The sequence below is a fragment of the Acipenser ruthenus genome, chromosome 48 (genome assembly GCF_902713425.1).
Source record: "Acipenser ruthenus chromosome 48, fAciRut3.2 maternal haplotype, whole genome shotgun sequence".
Classification (NCBI taxonomy): Eukaryota; Metazoa; Chordata; class Actinopteri; order Acipenseriformes; family Acipenseridae; genus Acipenser; species Acipenser ruthenus.
In genome coordinates this window covers 5,003,060-5,018,603 of record NC_081236.1, presented here as the reverse complement: position 1 = coordinate 5,018,603, position 15,544 = coordinate 5,003,060, and the positions used below count along the sequence as shown (strand labels likewise).

At 37.3% G+C, this 15,544-nt stretch overlaps 1 non-coding gene across 1 annotated transcript; it reads right to left on the bottom strand.

Annotated features, from left to right (window-relative positions):
• Positions 1-2,159: 2,159 nt before the first annotated feature.
• trnag-ucc (transfer RNA glycine (anticodon UCC)) lies at positions 2,160-2,231 on the bottom strand. Its single transcript has one exon. It is a non-coding gene; the product is annotated as a tRNA-Gly (tRNA).
• Positions 2,232-15,544: the final 13,313 nt, after the last annotated feature.

Below are 15,544 nucleotides of genomic sequence, written 5' to 3'. Positions count from 1 at the left end.
CTCCGTTCCCAAAATCACCTTCAAAGATTGAATTAAGCCACTGTAACGTTGGCTGCTGGGACAGGTCCCGTCTTGCCTGTACTCGATAGGCGTTAAAACAGAGACTGGTGTTTGTGGGAGATTTTTATGGTGTTTATTGATTGATTATTTCTGTAATTATTATTTCCTACACAGCAGGCTGGTGTGCATCATGCCTGTACTAACACGATGAAGCAATTATTGTATTCTATTTTCTTTCAAAAAGGTGCATGCCATGAAGATGGTGTGTGAAAAAAAAGAACAAGCTTCTCTGCCGTGTGAGGATTTCACCTGCCATGACCCAGATTTGAACCGGGGTTGTTGCGGCCACAACGCAAAGTAGTAACCACTATACGATCACGGCGAACTACCGAGAAGCTTGTGTTGGTTTTGTCAGCTGGTCACTCCGTGCTACACACACGGCAGAACAATTGTAGCAGATCGCTGCTATGTGTGTTGTTTTATTGTTTTAATTAGGCTACTTTCATTTTTAGAACGCCCCCTTATCTTTCGTTTCTTTCCCTGTGCCAATCAGAGGATGATTCCCCTTTACCTGGCTCATTTCAAAGGCTGGTTTTAAAGACAAGGGGGAGCGGAATAGGAAGCAGGATGTAAGGGAACGGGAGGCTCTCGTGACGGCGGTGGTATGGCTGGTCGGCAGCCTGTGCTATGGTGGTGTGTTTACAATGATTATGTGTGTGGTGTCCGAGTAGCGGCAGTAGTATTGAAGTGTAGCAGGTCTTTATATACAGATAGCGAAATTTATGTTATTTTCACTACGCCACCGTGTGTTTATTGAGGACAAGGACCTCGAGTGGTTGGTTCCCGCACAAACTCTTTTATCCAGGAAAAATGAGGCAATCATTCTCCAAAAATAATCTTTACAAGTTTTAATTAATAATTGTTTTCAAAATCTCAAGCACATTAACAATAATGTAAACAATATGACAATTCCACTTTCACTTCACCATCTAACAATTGTCTACTAGATACATATAGAGATGATACAATTAAACAAACTCTTAATCTATCAGTTTCTTATAGTGAAGTTAATTCAACCAGTTACCACAAATTATAGTATTACAGTTTATATAAAATACTTGGATCTATCAGTTTCTTATAGTAAGGTTAATTAACCAGTTCAGCAAATCTGTTCTTTTTGTGGTACATACAAAGTAGACAACAACGTCAGCACTTGAATGGTCTCGTTACAATCTAGATTACATTTGTAAAGTACACAGTACCAATTTCCCCCAATCTATTTAAAATGAATATATAAGACAGCTGCGTGCTCGCAAGAATAAAATAAAGTATAACAAATAAAACAAGATTCCTTGCTCTAGGAACGGGACAACTATCAAATGAAACACACAACGTTAACAATAAATAAACTAACAGGCTCACTGACCGGGGAACCCCAACACGCTATACCTTGTGTTGGAAATGATACACTCACGGTCAAACACATCCTTCCTGGTGTGCTACACGAAGTTATAAAGTCTCTCCACGTTCCATCTCCAGTCTTACGGTGTCCACATTATAGCACATGGTCATTTCTCACGTCTCAGCGTCAGTTATCAGGAATTTCTTTGTCATGGATCTTTGTGTACACAGGGAATCAAATGCTTAAAAAATCAACAGAAATCTCACATAACAGATTATAAAACCATTCATTTTACAGTTGCTGCACATCATACAGCAATGACTATTTTGGTAACATATGTTTGATTTTTTTCATGTGCCCATGTGTGTCTAAAACAATCCAGCTGCAGTAAGTTTTATCAGACGGTTGTTTAATTTTAAATATTTGATTTTGCAGCGCATGTAACTGCAACGCCATTTTTAGGTGGCAGGACAAACAACAGGACCATATCAATCCTTAGAATGGGATTAATCATTCAACTCACGCTTCCATCCATATTTGTAGTTTTCCCGACAACGCATTATCAATGCATGATTCCAAATGAACACATTCGTTTGATGGGGCTTAATGTAGTGACTAATATCACCTCACAGATCATTATAACTCACAGTGATACTTTCAAAGTTATGCTTTTAAGTCTATTAACCAGTAAGGCAAATTAGTTGGGGAATTTATTACGCTTTATTCCAATGTTAAATGAAAAAGTTCAAAAAAGACTTGCGTTGGCCGGGAATCGAACCCAGGTCAACTGCTTGGAAGGCAGCTATGCTCACCACTATACCACCAACACCGTCTTGCCTGTACTCGATAGGCGTTAATACAGCGACTGGTGTTTGTGGGAGATTTTTATGGTGATTATTTCCTACACAGCAGGCTGGTGTGCATCATGCCTGTACTAACACGATGAAGCAATTATTGTATTCTATTTTCTTTCAAAAAGGTGCATGCCATGAAGATGGCGTGTGAAAAAAAAGAACAAGCTTCTCTGCCGTGTGAGGATTTCACCTGCTGTGAACCGGATTCGAACCGGGGTTGTTGCGGCCACAACGCAAAGTACTAACCACTATACGATCACGGCGAACTACCGAGAAGCTTGTGTTGGTTTTGTCAGCTGGTCACTCCATGCTACACACACGGCAGAACAATTGTAGCAGATCGCTGCTATGTGTTTTGTTTTATTGTTTTAATTAGGCTACTTTCATTTTTAGAATCTTTCGTTTCTTTCCCTGCACCAATCAGAGGATGATTCCCCTTTACCTGGCTCATTTCAAAGGCTGGTTTTAAAGACAAGGGGGAGCGGAAAAGGAAGCAGGATGTAAGGGAACGGGAGGCTCTTGTGACGGCGGTGGTATGGCTGAGTAGTAATATTACTATAGCTTATGTCAAAAGTCTAATTCATGACCCTTTGACCTTTTTTTGACCTTATAGGTATGAATTTATGAATATATAACGAGGGGCGTGGATTTATGAATTTATGAATATATAATGAGGTGGGCGTGGATTTTATGGTTGTTACAAGACAGATATGCTTATTGAATATAGGCTTATATATGCTTATAAACGTATTGCACATGTTTTATAAGATATGTACAAAAATCAGTGTTTAATATTATTTATGTGATCAGGGGATAGAGGTTTACCCAAGTTTTATAAATGCTTATGTTAACTTTTGCTTGGTGCAGACAACATTGAAGTCTTAGTATTTTTTTCATTAGACACAATGAAATAGAGAAAGTTTAAAAAGAGGGTATTAAAAGCATAAAGAAAAAAACAATTTATATTTAAAATGCGTTTAAACATTACACACATAAATCACGGAACAACTGAGCATTAGTCGTTTTGAAAGTGTATCGCTAAAACAAAATAAATTAGATATTAAATTAAATATTCATAAAAGAACAAAAAAAACTAAACAAAATCTACCAGAGTACATAGTGGTTTATCCTAAGTTTTATATAAATGCTTATGTTAACTTATGCTTGGTGCAGACAACATTGAAGTCGTAGTATTTTTTACATTAGACACTTAATGAAACGAGAAAGTTTAAAAAGAGGGTATTAAAAGCATAAAGAAAAAAACAATTTATATTTAAAATGCGTTTAAACATTACACACATAAATCACGGAACAACTGAGCATTAGTCGTTTTGAAAGTGTATCGCTAAAACAAAATAAATGAGATATTAAATTAAATATTTATAAAAGAACAAAAAACAAAACAAAATCTACTCGAGCAGCCAACCGCACTCATCAAACTTTAGCAGAAGAATGACTGCAAACTCGCTCTGTGACTTAAATAGGGGGCGGTTCCTTTGGCTTCGAACATGCGCACAACTTCCTATAGGTACACTTACATGTGCGCGCACATGAGCACAGGCACTGAGACACCCCCACACACGCAGACACAGAAACTCACAGACACATAACCACCCGCTATGAACAGACTGGCGTCTCGATGTATTAAAAAGCACCGATACCTATTTGTTAGAGGAAGGCACCCTGCAGAGAAGGCATTTGAAATGTGTGATTTGTAATGCCTTAAGGTTTGGTCTCAGCATGGTAGACACTGCGATGACTATTTCAAATGAATATACAGACTATATATATATATATATATATATATATATATATATATATATATATATATATATATATATATATATATATATTGAGAATGCTCAAATGAAAGACGTATTTAAAATATATTGCATGAACATTTTACGCCTGTATTACTGCGTAAAGAAAGTAGATTTAACTAAGCCTACGTTCAACTATAAACAAACAAACAGGTAAAAGTATATGCTATTGCAAAGCTTGGTTATTCGCGCCATACCAATAAAACTTATGGAATTGAATATAACTGAATAAAAACAAAATGTTATGATTCTGCAGGAAACAAATGAAGGAAAATTAAACACATATGTAAATATGTTTAACATGTTTTAAGGAATAAGGGCTACGGTTTTTGTAGGGTATTTTGCGTGTCTGAAAAACCGAAAATCATTTGTGAGGTGAGAATCGTGGCACCACTTAGTCTAGTAGTAGTTCTTTAACATATTAGACTTAGGGTGGCGGTATGGTTGCTGATGTTGGAAAGCACGATGTTATCTCAATGTGAATATATCTATATATATCTATATCTATAGATATATATAGGGGATAAATATTTTTTATTCAATTTTACACGTTAGGAACAGATTGGAGCCGCGGTGTATTAAAAGTACAGATAGCGTATGTTAGAGGAAGGCACCCCGCTGAGAAACATGGCTCGGCGATCACCGCGGTGCCATTTAGTATGCTAGGGGCAATAAGCCTCGTGCTATTTCAAACTGGATATAGTTTGGGGCATAACGATTAGAAAATAAAATAAGAGAAAAATCTGTGTTATATTGCAAATAAAATAAGAGAACATATTTAAGTGTTTTATCAATGCCAGTTTTTGAATAGCCTCCCATCAGGATAAGCTCCAGTAGCTTCTCATACATGGTCAAACTATTCTGACAATGTTGCAAATCATTAACACGCTTTTACTGTTTTAGATTTAAAACTATGTGCGAGCATAGTACAACGTTATGTTTTTTTTTTTAAACAGCGAATATTGACCCGATCCAGTTGTAATGCTCCTTTACGTGTATCTAAAATGATTCGTGTTATAAAACAGATTGTATAAAATCGTTTACAAAACAAATGAGAATATTTTTTTGCATGTAATACTGAGTTAAGAAAAATAACTAAGCCCGCATTTAACTATAAAAACAAAACATACAAGTATATGTATATGCTTCACCAATTCTTGTTTATTAACGGCATACCCATAAAAAACGTGATTTAAGCATAATAAAGCATAATTTCAACATAATATCGAGAATATGATGGGTGGTTTTGGAATAACTGCTTTAGAGATGTGGGGTGGTGAGATTTGAGGCGCCGCCTAGTCTAGGTACCGTTCAGGTGTCGTGTTTATCTCCCATAGGATAGGTTTTCCTGATCCGGCCCCCTGTGGTTACAAAGGCATTTACCGCGGATCTTTGAGAGTATAAATCACACCGTACAGAGCTATGTATTACACTTCTGGAAAAGGACGATTCCTCTCAAGAACCTTATCCCGTAAAGACCCACTTCAACTATAAATGGACGGAGAATCAACCCGCAACAATGAGGTTCTAAATGGTAGGTCCTATGTTTAATGTTTAAATGCTGTTTTAACTCTGTGTGAAAAACGCTGGTTGAGACGCGGTTTATTTCTGTTTATGAACGAACACTGTGCGACGTGTCTGTGATGCAAGGTAACCAGTTTTTTTTTTTTTTGGTGAGCGGACTGATTTTAAAATGGCTGTTAAATGTTAGATGTACTGTAAAAAAATGTTTGAGACGCGGTTTATTTCTGTTTATGAACGAACACTGTGCGGCGTGTCTGTGATGCAAGGTAACCAGTTTTTTTTTTTTTTGGTGAGCGGTCTGATTTTAAAATGGCTGTTAAATGTTAGATGTACTGTAAAAAATGTTTGAGAAGCGGTTTATTTCTGTTTATGAACGAACACTGTGCGGCGTGTCTGTGATGCAAGGTAACCGGTTGTTTTTTTTTTTTTTTTTTGGTGAGCGGTCTGATTTTAAAATGGCTGTTAAATGTTAGATGTACTGTAAAAAAATGTTTGAGACGCGGTTTATTTCTGTTTATGAACGAACACTGTGCGGCGTGTCTGTGATGCAAGGTAACCAGTTTTTTTTTTTTTTGGTGAGCGGTCTGATTTTAAAATGGCTGTTAAATGTTAGATGTACTGTAAAAAATGTTTGAGAAGCGGTTTATTTCTGTTTATGAACGAACACTGTGCGGCGTGTCTGTGATGCAAGGTAACCGGTTGTTTTTTTTTTTTTTTTTTGGTGAGCGGTCTGATTTTAAAATGGCTGTTAAATGTTAGATGTACTGTAAAAAAATGTTTGAGACGCGGTTTATTTCTGTTTATGAACGAACACTGTGCGGCGTGTCTGTGATGCAAGGTAACCTTTTTTTTTTTTTTTTTTTTGGTGAGCGGTCTGATTTTAAAATGGCTGTTAAATGTTAGATGTACTGTAAAAAATGTTTGAGACACGGTTTATTTCTGTTTATGAACGAACACTGTGCGGCGTGTCTGTGATGCAAGGTAACCGTTTTTTTTTTTTTTTTTTTTGGTGAGCGGACTGATTTAAAAATGGCAGTTAAATGTTAGATGTACTGTAAAAAATGTTTGAGACGCTGTTATTACTGGTTATGAATGAGGCCCTACGTGCAGTATGGATGTGATGTAACTGGCATGTAACTCAGATATATGAACAGTATAAATACACACTTTAACACGGTGAATATTAGGCATGTGTTTTATTTTATATGGTCAATAATATTATTATTATTTTATTTATTTAAAATTATATATTTTCATATTTTATAGATATCCAGGAACTTATAGAAGAACATTTAATTTCACATCAGGAGGAAGTAATTGAGCAGCCTCCTACGATCATTCCCCTCTCACCTACAATCATTCCATTGTCCCCAACATGGTTTTTGGAGAGTCAGAATGGTGAGTTTTTTCATTTGCTAAACCAATATATCGAAAAAAAAAATTTTCTGGTCGAACTATAAATACCTCCTTTTAAATTGCAGATACGATCCCGGGCCACAGCATTTCCATTGAGTTACTAAGCGCTCTAGTCGTGCCTGAGGACTTTTTAAATAATTTCTCAGTGATAGCAGAAACGCCTAAAAGTGAGTAAAATAGTAGACATATTGGTCTGTTTGTTTTATTAATAACAAATAAATAAATGTACTTATGATATATATATATATAGCGATTGAATGATATTACATGATATACATTGTTTTTTATTTTATTATGATTTCCTTTTAAAAACATAGCTGATTCATTCTGTTTTTTAGAAGCTGAATATATTGAAGATTCTGGAACAATACTTCATGACATCTTTCAGCGACCTAGCGTCAGACTCCGAATTGTCTAAAAGTATGAACCGTATTGTTTTTATAGATTAATAAAATATGTTTGATCGTTTTTTTCATAATAATTATTTTTAGGTTAATAAAACATTCATATTCAACCATTTATATTATTTTAGAAGATCCTGAAATACCCAAAAGGAAAGACGTTACCAGTACATCGGAGGAGGGCCAAGTTATACATGCAAAGACACCCTTAGATCCTCCCAATAAACATCAAAAATCTGAAAAAAGACCTCTCAAAAGTACGTACCTATTTAAAATGAAGCTTTTTTTTAAAGTATGTTAAATATTTCAAACATCTGTTAATGTATTTTAGGTCTGATTGTATATTTTGTCATATTTTCATTTAGAACGGCCCACTAGACATACACTTCTTGTGGAAAGCGAATCTTCCGAGGACGACACATCCTTCAGCAGAGACCCAAAGTCTAAAAGGCCGCGTAAAATTTCTGAAAGGTTTCATACTTCGCTACAATCAAGAGCCCCCCCCCCCCTACGCTCGCCAAAGTACCCCAAAGGCTAAAACATGCGATACCCTCAACTTCAACTACTACTAGGTATCACAGCGTTGAGCTATTGAAACATGTAAAGTTGACTATAGATCAGATCATTTACAGACACCCAGCTATAAGGGCCCTAGTTTCCGACCCAGAAGTGGCTCAGAATATACAGACATTAATTACCCTATTGAAAACGCTGGGTTTTTTAAAACAGTAGCAGTGTATTTGTAGAGCTACAATGGAACCACATCGCAAAAAAACTTGTAAAAGGAAACACATTGAAATTACTGTTGATGATTCTGACAATGATGATGCTGTGAATGGTGTTCAAAAAAATAAAAATGTTTCAATTGATCCGAGTCATACTGTGTCAAATTCTGTGGTTAATTCTATAATCGTCCCCCAAAATACCTTAAATTCTGATCCTTCAACAAGTTCCCATACACATAGTATGTCTACAGCCCACAATGTCAGACCGCCCACTGTTCACCCCCAAAACTTAGCCTGTTTTGAGAATTTTGACTATCTAGACAAACTTTTAAATGATTTAAATTATAACGCGTATAGTTTACCGTCAATCAGGGCTCTGATTGATGAAATTTCTACAGATAGGCCCCCGATAAATGACAACTCCACTAATATAGACAACAATAACTCCCAGTGCCCGGGGTTTGTTAATGATGCTAAATTGACTCAGATCAATTTTGACTCTTTGGATAAGCTTTTGCATGAAATGTCTAGAGAGAATCATGGTACTATAGAGAGTGTAGTTGATGTGGAAAAACAAATAGGGGGAAGCTTAAATGATGGGGCTTACCATGATGATTCTTTTAGCATAAAAGTCCCGGAGGGTGGTGTATTACATGATGATCAAGTGGCTGGTCCTTCTGGTTTACAGGCCCCCCATAGGGATAGCGACGGTGATAGAATCGTTGGGGAAGGTGTACAGCATAGACATAGACCTATGTTTAACAATTTCGAATTGAAGCAACCTCTTAACTTTACACATCTGTATGACTTGGATTCCTACGCTGACGTTTTTGCGGTGTTACATGAAACGTTAAAGAATATGTTGAGTGAGGTTTCTAGAACGCTAAGACCAACAGACGTTGTGCAACTTGAATTACGAGCAGGATCCTTAGATATACCAGTGTATGTAAAAATGACTGGAGCCAATTTAAGTCTAGACGATTTTCTCAGTCAGATTGAAGCTCTCCTTCAAAGTCATAGTGAAATTTTGGCTGATGACTCTTTGATGTTGATTGTCCAGGTTATTAGGTGTCCAGAAGGAGGTGGTCTTAGGAGAGGTTTGCAGACCTTAATGAAAAGTGAGCTTATTAGAAAAAAAGCCAAGCATCTGATTATATGTTACAACAGAGACAATCAATTATGTTTTGCCTACAGCATTCTGAGCTTGTTATTTCCAGAATTCAGGGGTTCCTATGATACGTGTATGGCTGAGGCTTTAAAACTTCAACAGAGTGTGGGATTAAGTGAACATCAAATGGTGTCGTTTGTAGACATAGATAAATTTGAACAGGCCTTAGATGTTAAAATTGTGGTCTGGTATAGATGTCCTCAAAAGGATGTGTTCCTGAATCACCAAACAGATACTCGAGCAAAAACAAAACTGTATTTCTGTTTCTTCATGAGAATCATTTCTACGGTATTGTTAACTTGAAAGGTTTTCTGGGTGCCGCCTATCTGTGTAATTACTGTTACACAGCCTACAGTAACCGATCTGGACATCGCTGTGAAGGACACTGTACTGTGTGTTTTTCACCAGCTTGTAACAGCGATGCCTCTGTAAAGGTAAAATGTAACAATTGCAATCATTATTGTCGATCACAGCTCTGTTATGATGAGCATAAGATTCTCCGAGATAAAGCCAACAGTGAAAAACAGGTTTCTATGTGTGACATTTTAAAACTTTGTACAAGGTGCTATTCTCTCTATAAATGTGACCCGACAAAACCACAGACTCATAAATGTCTTACTCCTTACTGTAAGCAATGTAAAGCCGTGTTGTTACCTCACACTGATCATAAATGCTTCATTCAAATGCTTAAACCTAAGGAACCCACAGACAAATATGTGTTTTATGATTTTGAATGTCGACAGGAAGCTGGCATGCACATTCCTAATTATTTGTACTGCATGCACATGGGTGGTGAATCATGGTTTTGGGAGGGCGAGGAATGTGTGAAAAAGTTTTTTGAACGGTATCGCAGACCTTGTTATGCAGGCTATACTTTCTTGGCACACAATGCAAAGTCTTATGACAGTTATTTACTGATGAATTATTTAGTAACCAACGGTGTTAACCCACATATCATAGCTCAAGGTAGCAAGTTGATGTGTTTTACAGACGAGGCTTTTAAGATGCGTTACATTGATTCCTTTAACTTTTTGCCCATGAAGTTAAGTGCCCTGCCTGCAGCTCTGGGATTTGAAGCCAAAAAAGGATATTTTCCTCTTTTTTTCAATACTGCTGAAAACCAGAATTATGTAGGCCCTTATCCTGAACCCCTTTACTATGGTGTTCACCAAATGATGTCTAAAGATCGTGATGCCTTTTACAAATGGTATGATTCGATTAAGAATGGTGTTTTTAATTTCAGAGACGAAATGGCGTTCTACTGCAAAAATTATGTTGAAATTTTGAAAGAGGCATGTATCAAATTCCGTACCAAGGTTTATGCTATAGGGCAGATAGACCCCTTCCAATGTACCACCATTGCTTCACTGTGCATGGCTATGTATAGAAGTAAATTCATGCCTAAAGACACAATAGTGATCATTCCTCCCGACAATTACCGTGAGCAGCAAAAAAGCTTTTCAAATGCCTCAATACAATGGTTAATGTATGTAGCAGAAACTGAAAATGTTTTCATTCAACATGCTTTAAACTACGGAGAGCTTAAAATAGGACCCTTTTTCTTGGACGGTTATGCTGTGATTAATGGTAAGCGTACGGCTTTTGAATTTGCAGGGTGTTTTTTTCATGGTTGTCCCTTGTGCTATGATTCGGCCGAAGTAAACCCCTTAAGCAAAGTATCGTGTGGTACGATGCGTCATCACTTTGATGAAAAGATTGAAACATTGCAAAAGGTTTATGGGTTGGAAGTCAGAGTTATTTGGGAACATGAATGGAACACACTGAGAAAACAGCCTAAAGTTCACGATTTTCTGGTTCGTTCTGATTTTCCAGAACGCATCAATCCTCGCGAGGCTCTGTTTGGGGGTCGTACAAATGCCATTACATTACATTATGTGACCCAGGAAAATGAAAGGGTGGGATACTTTGATTTCACTAGTTTGTATCCGTTTGTTAACAAAACAAAAGTGTACCCCGTAGACCACCCTACCATAATTTACCATAATTTTCAAGACTTGCGGCAGTACTTTGGCTTGTTCAAATTAACTGTTCTGCCTCCTAGGGGTCTTTATTTCCCTGTACTGCCTGCCCGCATCTGTGGTAAATTAATGTTTACCCTCTGCCGTTCATGCGCAGAAACACTAAACCAGACTGGGGTATGTAATCATACCTCTGGAGAAAGAGCCTTGACAGGGACATGGTGCAGTGTAGAGGTAGTCAAAGCTCTTGAGAAAGGTTACAAAGTGTCTAAAATACATGAAGTGTGGCATTTTCCTCAGAAATCTGACACTCTCTTTACAGGTTACATTAATAGTCATCTCAAGGGGAAACAGGAAAGTTCAGGCTACCCTGCTCATTGTACCGATGAGGAGCGTAAAGAGCGTTATATTGCTGAATATTTTCAGAAAGAGGGGGTTCAATTAGATCCTCAAAACATTAATGTTAATCCAGCTAAAAGACAAATCTCCAAACTATGCCTCAATAGTTTGTGGGGAAAACTAGCCCAGAGAACTAACCAGCTCTCTACAAGCTTGGTAAAGGATCCTGACCAGTTTTTCCATTATCTCTTTTCAAAAAGATATCAGGTTTCGCATTTTTGTTTTGTAAGTGATCCAGTGGCTCAGGTTCAGTGGCGTTACGCTTCTGATACCTATACTACCACAGGTAATGTAAACGTATTCATAGCGGCATTTACTACCGCTTACGCCCGGCTAGAGCTCTATAACCTCTTGGATCGTCTGCAGGGTCGCTGTCTGTATCATGATACGGACTCATCAGGCCCCAGGCTTGGCGTCCTGAACTAGGCGATTATCTTGGTGATTTAACTAGCGAGTTGAAGCCGTGGGAATACATTACAGAGTTTGTGTCAGGGGGCCCTAAAACATATGGATACGTCACAAACAACGGAAAAACATGTCTCAAAGTAAAGGGGATTACCCTAAACTATGAGAATTCCAAATTAATTAACCTTGCTTCATTAAAAGACCTTGTACAAAACTTTGTGAATCATGATAGAAACACCCCCGCGGAGCATATCATGATTCGAGGCTCCCAGATTCACCGTAATAAAAAAGAATTTCAATTGAAAAACAAACCACTCCAGAAAACCTTTCAAATAGTCTACAATAAGCGAGTCTTGCGTTCTGATTTTACATCGCTTCCTTATGGACACTGAAGATGGTTTTGATATTAGACTATCCGTACCTTTTGCAGCTATAATATCGGGACCCTCCAATTCAGGGAAAAGTTATTTTGTGAAGCAGCTTTTAGAAAACTCTCAACAGATCTTTTCCAAAACCCCTGAGAATATCATTTGGTGTTATAGTTGTTGGCAGGCATTATACAATGAATTGGCCCTTAAATTTAAAAATATCAAATTTATTGAAGGCATACCAGATTCATTAACCGATGATAATTTAATGCCTCCTAACAAAATCAATTTACTCATTATAGATGACTTGATGGAAGCAGCTAGCGAAAATGATGAAATACAGAAAGCTTTTACAAAATACGTTCATCATAGGAATTTATGCGTGCTGAATTTAGTTCAAAATTTGTTTTTTCAAGGAAAAATGAGTCGTACCATAAACTTGAATGCCAATTACATTGTTCTGTTTAAAACCCCTCGAGATAAACTTCAAATCAACACACTAGCCCGGCAGATGTACCCCGGTAACTCCAAGTTTTTCTTGTACTCTGAAATGAAAAGCATTCTACTTAGAACTGACGACCATGAGAAAGTTAAGCTATACACCAGCTCCTTACAGAGATATCTAAACTTGCTTAAACAGAGTGAAAAAGAGTTGAATACCCTGACATTAATTACACCCCCCTCTGAGGAAACAGCCCAACCGACAGCAGAATCTGAATCTAAGATAGTGACTGCTGTTATGAGTAGCGTTTCCTCCAGATCTAAGAAAAATGCTAATTTTATTTTAAACGCTATGTCTCAGAATGCTTTGGTTACCTCATGGAATGATCAAGGGGAATTCATTCTTAGGGGCAAGAACATTAGAGGGTCGCATATGGTTGATTTAATCAGGGTTGCAACGGGGCATACCCATATCCCTGAACATAGGTTACCTGTAGGATGGGCCGAATTCATCAAAGGTTTGTCTGTAATAAATGTCCCCTATTCTACAGTACCTAATTCTCAAACACGACAACTCATAAAAGCTTATAAAAAACGACCCTTAGAGACCCCTATCTATAAGAAGCAGAAAAAAAGGCAGCAGTTATGGGAAACTTATTAAGATGTTACTGTTTTTATTGAGTTTACATATCTGTACATTTTGTTTATATTCATGCAAATGCTGTGTAAACATTGTCTGATACATTTTGTTGTATATTCATGCAAATGTTATATAAACAATGTCTGATATATATATATATATATATATATATATATATATATATATATATATATATATATATATATATATATATATATATATATATATACAGTGCCTTGCGAAAGTATTCGGCCCCCTTGAACTTTGCGACCTTTTGCCACATTTCAGGCTTCAAACATAAAGATATGAAACTGTAATTTTTTGTGAAGAATCAACAACAAGTGGGACACAATCATGAAGTGGAACGAAATTTATTGGATATTTCAAACTTTTTTAACAAATAAAAAACTGAAAAATTGGGCGTGCAAAATTATTCAGCCCCCTTAAGTTAATACTTTGTAGCGCCACCTTTTGCTGCGATTACAGCTGTAAGTCGCTTGGGGTATGTCTCTATCAGTTTTGCACATCGAGAGACTGAAATTTTTGCCCATTCCTCCTTGCAAAACAGCTCAAGCTCAGTGAGGTTGGATGGAGAGCATTTGTGAACAGCAGTTTTCAGTTCTTTCCACAGATTCTCGATTGGATTCAGGTCTGGACTTTGACTTGGCCATTCTAACACCTGGATATGTTTATTTGTGAACCATTCCATTGTAGATTTTGCTTTGTTTTGGATCATTGTCTTGTTGGAAGACAAATCTCCGTCCCAGTCTCAGGTCTTTTGCAGACTCCATCAGGTTTTCTTCCAGAATGGTCCTGTATTTGGCTCCATCCATCTTCCCATCAATTTTAACCATCTTCCCTGTCCCTGCTGAAGAAAAGCAGGCCCAAACCATGATGCTGCCACCACCATGTTTGACAGTGGGGATGGTGTGTTCAGGGTGATGAGCTGTGTTGCTTTTACGCCAAACATAACGTTTTGCATTGTTGCCAAAAAGTTCGATTTTGGTTTCATCTGACCAGAGCACCTTCTTCCACATGTTTGGTGTGTCTCCCAGGTGGCTTGTGGCAAACTGTAAACGACACTTTTTATGGATATCTTTAAGAAATGGCTTTCTTCTTGCCACTCTTCCATAAAGGCCAGATTTGTGCAGTATACGACTGATTGTTGTCCTATGGACAGAGTCTCCCACCTCAGCTGTAGATCTCTGCAGTTCATCCAGAGTGATCATGGGCCTCTTGGCTGCATCTCTGATCAGTCTTCTCCTTGTATGAGCTGAAAGTTTAGAGGGACGGCCAGGTCTTGGTAGATTTTCAGTGGTCTGATACTCCTTCCATTTCAATATTATCGCTTGCACAGTGCTCCTTGGGATGTTTAAAGCTTGGGAAATCGTTTTGTATCCAAATCCGGCTTTAAACTTCTCCACAACAGTATCTCGGACCTGCCTGGTGTGTTCCTTGTTCTTCATGATGCTCTCTGCGCTTTAAACGGACCTCTGAGACTATCACAGTGCAGGTGCATTTATACGGAGACTTGATTACACACAGGTGGATTCTATTTATCATCATTAGTCATTTAGGTCAACATTGGATCATTCAGAGATCCTCACTGAACTTCTGGAGAGAGTTTGCTGCACTGAAAGTAAAGGGGCTGAATAATTTTGCACGCCCAATTTTTCAGTTTTTTATTTGTTAAAAAAGTTTTAAATATCCAATAAATTTCGTTCCACTTCATGATTGTGTCCCACTTGTTGTTGATTCTTCACAAAAAATTACAGTTTCATATCTTTATGTTTGAAGCCTGAAATGTGGCAAAAGGTCACAAAGTTCAAGGGGGCCGAATACTTTCGCAAGGCACTGTATGTCTTTACAGCAATAAAAATATTTATTCACCATTTACAATGTCATAAGTTTTTTTTGAAGATTAACATTCATAACATTTTTTAAAATCATGATGAGTCTTGACACACTGCACGCATGAAAATATATTTATACAGTTCTGTTT